Source organism: Triticum dicoccoides, chromosome 7A (assembly GCF_002162155.2).
Source record: "Triticum dicoccoides isolate Atlit2015 ecotype Zavitan chromosome 7A, WEW_v2.0, whole genome shotgun sequence".
Classification (NCBI taxonomy): Eukaryota; Viridiplantae; Streptophyta; class Magnoliopsida; order Poales; family Poaceae; genus Triticum; species Triticum dicoccoides.
In genome coordinates, this window is record NC_041392.1 from 66128485 (window position 1) to 66133445 (window position 4961).

Below are 4961 nucleotides of genomic sequence, written 5' to 3' on the forward strand. Positions count from 1 at the left end.
CGCGTGACAGGAAAGCGCGCTGCTGCTAAGAGCGTAGCAACAACGCGCTTTCCTGTCACGCGCTACTGCTAAACGGGCCAACCCTGTGCATAATTTCAAAATTAGCAGTAGCGAGGTAACAAAAAAGCGCACTGCTACTATGGCATTAGTAGCAGCGCGCTTCCTGGCGCCGCACTACTGGTAAACTTATGTCATTGTGTACTGTCGGTGGATTTTTGTAGCAGCGCGGTTTAAGCGTCACGCGCTACTGCTAAGTTTGCACCAGTAGCGAGCTTTCCGTAGCCGCGCTGCTACTACTTAGCAGCAGCGCCTGTTTTTATGCCGCGCTGCTGCTAAGATTCTGTATATAAGGTCTTCCCTAGTACTGTATGGCCACATTTGCACTCCTTCTCTCATAATCAAACATATCTTTACACTCCATTGGTCGTTTGGAGGACACAACAGACCATTTCCATCTTCCCCTGTTAGAGGAAGCCTTTGCCCAATTTCAAGACATGGCTGATATGCACCAAAGTCTCTCTCTCTTAAAGACTTTACCTTGTATCTTATTTTAAAAAACAATAAAAATATGCAGCAGAGTCCTGCTATTTCCCTAAAAAAAAGTGCAATAGAACAAGTTGCATTTTCGGTGAAGTGAATTTGTACACGTTGACAAGTATAAAGTGTCGTGTGCCAAACATTAATCAATCAAAAACTCTAGCGGCACCTATGATGACACATGCCATCAGCACCGTCCTCTTCCCCAGCTCCTCCTAGCCCTGACCACTCCCTTGTTGGCATAGTAAGATGAAGGAAATATGCCCTAGAGGCAATACTAAAGTTATTATTTATTTCCTTATTTCATGATAAATCTTTATTATTCATGTTAGAATTGTATTAACCGGAAACATAATACATGTGTGAATACATAGACAAACAGAGTGTCACTAGTATGCCTCTACTTGACTAGCTCATTAGTCAAAAATGGTTATGTTTCCTAACTGACGGTGTCCTGGACTAGGGGGTACTCACCACGTCGTCTCCCGATCTATTAGATTGGGCCGAGGACCCCCGTGGCCGTATACTCATGGGCCAGTTCGGACGGCTACCGCATACAAGAAAGATTCCACAAGACTTGGTGATCAAGACAAGGACTTCTCCCCACCGGCATATTCGTCTAGGACTCTTGTTATCCTAGGCCTCCGGTGCATTATATAAACCGAGGCCAGGCTAGTCGATAGATACACAACAACAATCATACCATAGGCTAACTTCTAGGGTTTAGCCTCCTTGATCTCGTGGTAGATCTACTCTTGTACTACCCATATCATCAATATTAATCAAGCAGGAGTAGGGTATTACCTCCATCGAGAGGGCCCGAACCTGGGTAAAAAACATTGTGTCCCTTGTCTCCTGTTACCATCCGGCCTTGACGCATAGTTCGGGACCCCCTACCCGAGATCTGCCGGTTTTGACACCGACATTGGTGCTTTCATTGAGAGTTCCGCTGTGTGATCGACAAAAGGATCGATGGCTCGCCTGCAGATCAACTGCGACTTCGGCATCTTCGTCACCAGCTCGACTGGTCACCTTGGTTCGACCAAGAATTGCGCCCCGTGTTCGGATCACCATGTCCGGACAAGGGCCTTCATCAAACATCAACTCCGATCTCTATCAAGATCACGGAGAAATCATCTATGGAGCTCGGGGGCTCAACGTCAACATTGCCCTCAAGCGTCCGTGCTATTTTTCTAGACAGCGAACTCGTATCTGCCACCACCACCTCCTCGAGTATCACTTTGACGATCGCTTTGGTGGAATTGTGCGGAATTGAGTATACAACAACCCTGGAAAATTTCGTCGAGTTCCGATGGAGGAATCTCTGGCAATCCATGATATACCGGAGCCCTGTCAAATCTGGACAGGAATTTGGATGAGTTTAGGACGTGGTGTCCAGCTTCTAGCTCGGACGTCCTTTGGAAGATCCAACCGTTGAGCGGCTGCGGAATTCCTATATCTACCACCTGTCAAAATTTCGGCTCGATCCGACCGTCCAAACTCCGGTAACCTTCCGATTAGTGCATCACTTTTCGGATCTGTTTTCTGCGCGAAAACGAATCCGACCCGAGTTCATCTTTTTTATGAACAGGATTTTCGGACATCCCTTTTGAAGGAAGTTTTGTATGGGGTATTGTGTTTTGTTCCCGAACACATCCCACTAACTGTAAGATCTTTTGAACATGATCTTCAACATCATGCTGGTGTCAAACCAGTCCGGCAATATTACTCCACGGCTGCCGACCTGCATTAGACACGGCGTCACTTTGTTGAGCCGAGCTCAACTTCTTCGGATCATCATCTCGGCAAGCCGAACAAGAGCCCGGCATCGCGAAGGATAAATCATCACCAACATCGCCGCCCCACGGATTACACGGAGCGGGCATACCGGCATTGCCGCACGGTCGCTTCATCAAGCCGGCATCGACCACGTCACGACCTGCATCGACATGGCCGCACTATTGCTTCTTCAAGCTGGTGTCCATCACGCCGACCTACTTCGACTCATCGGCTGACATCGAGGCTTCGACATCTCGGCTGAACCGGGGGCTTCGCCATCTCTTCATCAACCTACTCCGGACACTTCGGCATCACTAGCCGACCAGCTCCGTCACGTTAGCTGGGCCGAGGGCTTTGCCTCGGCGAGTCAACCTTTACCAACATTGCCATGCCGTCGTTTTATCGCCCATCAGGCAATGGGTGTGCGGAGCGGGTCCCAATTTTAGGAATCACCTTCCTTCGAATTGCTACAACAAATAAACCAGGTGCTATTAATCCCAGTATTTTTTGCTTGTTTGTGTTCATTTTTCCCAAGGAATTATTACTCTGATTTGTCCGTCATATGTACACAGGTCTATCAAATGGAGGCTGCATTAACGACAGTCGTATGGTGGTTCGGTCAGTTTCTGTACATAGTCCGGCGAACGCGGCACTCGGAGCTCGGACCGACCTGCGAATTCAGGCTTTGCCACGCCTTTACCGCATCATGTCGACGCCCTGCATCGACTTGACTTCGGCGCCAGGACATATTTCTTTTATTATTCACTTTGCATAAATTATTTATTATGCAACGATTTTTTTAATTATCATTATTACTATTATCTCCGATTTGCACTATTTTTTATGCACAGGAAAATGATCCGGAGACTTCGGCATCACTCTGCCGGTCTGCATTGATCGTGCTATGTCACCACTTCGGCGTGTCAAGCTCTCCGCTCCGCCACCTCGGGACCGGCTTGAGGGATGGAACCTTGCCCCGCATCAAGCTCGGACCGCGTCATCAATACCGAACACATTAACCAGCTAAGTCGCTTTCATGCTCAAAGCTTTAATTTCTAACTTGCGTTCGGTTCGACCAAGCATTATACTTTTTTGGAAAAAAGTTGCTTCTAAAAAATTTCCTTGTCCAAACTTTGTTTGTGACGCATAAATTCAAATACCCCGTTTACTTGGGGGCTTCCTTTATGAAGCTTTTCCTGTTGCATATGATTATACTTGTACGGCTTCGTTCCTTGTTCGTGTATTACGCCACAATATGCACCACATTGACTTAAGCGATTTGCAAGCCGGGTTGCCTCGCTCCTGTGTTTACCCCTACGTTCCCGATTGTTCGGCTAGGGAGTAAAGGGAGCACCTTTGTGATTGTCATGATCGGGTCACCCGAGCCGGACCTCAGACTGGGTGAAGCCGAAAGCTAGCGCTCTTATAGTTATTCAATGATGGTCGGCACACAACGGAACTCATGAGTACAAAAAATCTATTGCACAAGTCTCATAATAACAATGAGCATCGAAGAAAGGTATCGGTGGGGGTACTATTTTCTTCAAAGATGCTTCTTACTCTTCGCAGTAATATAGCATAAGTTCCCTGAGCGCGCTTTGTCTGTTACAGCCTTATGGCCTGATTGCCTGGTTATTGGAAACACCGTCGATATTCTCGACCGATGGAGTACATAACACTTTTCGGTCCTTAACCAAAGAGGGAGAAGCCGACGGTCGGTTAAGACGCGTTTAAAGTTCGGTTGAATATAGATATGATATAAGTACTTCGGTACATGCAATCATTCTTCTACCCAAGTCACTTGGGGCCCCTTAAGTTTATTTGAGCCGTTTTATAATAAGTGTTCTTCTTCTCAGTCGTTGCAAAGTTCTATTATTATTATTTATCACTCCTTTTTTCGACGCGAGTGTGCAGTCACTAGCCGGGGAGCCTAATTTCTCTCTCAAAGCCGCTAGAGTTTAGTTTGCTAAACTGGCCTAATGAGAAGTACTCCGCCCTCGGGATAGGAGGTTGAAGCCGTAGGCTGACCCGCTCGAAGTCTTGAGATAGGATGTGTCATGTTAAAGGACGACAGAAGCACTTCTTTTTTCTAAGACCAATTTTCGGATTGACACCGAACACTTGATCTTGTTCGGATGTCATGTTTTTACTGACGTTTCTTGGTTTTCCAAGCTTTTTGGCACTTTTAAACTATTTGTGCTTTTCCAGCATTAGTCTCGCAGTGCAACGCCGGACACCTTTAGGGATTCGGCAAAAACATTCTCAGATATTGCTATATATGCATCGGTTTCGAATTGTGTCTTCGGTCAATAGTTGGGTTGTCCGGCTCCTGCACTTGCTTCCTACGTTCCGTTTTGTTCGGCTAGGCATGCAAAGGGAGAACCACTGTGATTGTGCTTCCAGCTCACATGGTTAAGCACCTTAGTGGAGAAAGCCGAAAACTGACTGTCACAATAAGCGTAAACTGGTCAGCGATCCGATGACTATGACGGGCCATTCATAACATTGGCCGAAGTGTTTACGGCTTGACCTCGACTGTCGCCGAACACTACCGGGGGCTATTAACTGGCCTCCCAAACTAAATCCTCGATATTTTGCTCTTACATTCGAGCCGAGGTTTCATGATCATGCTTAGCATGACAGCC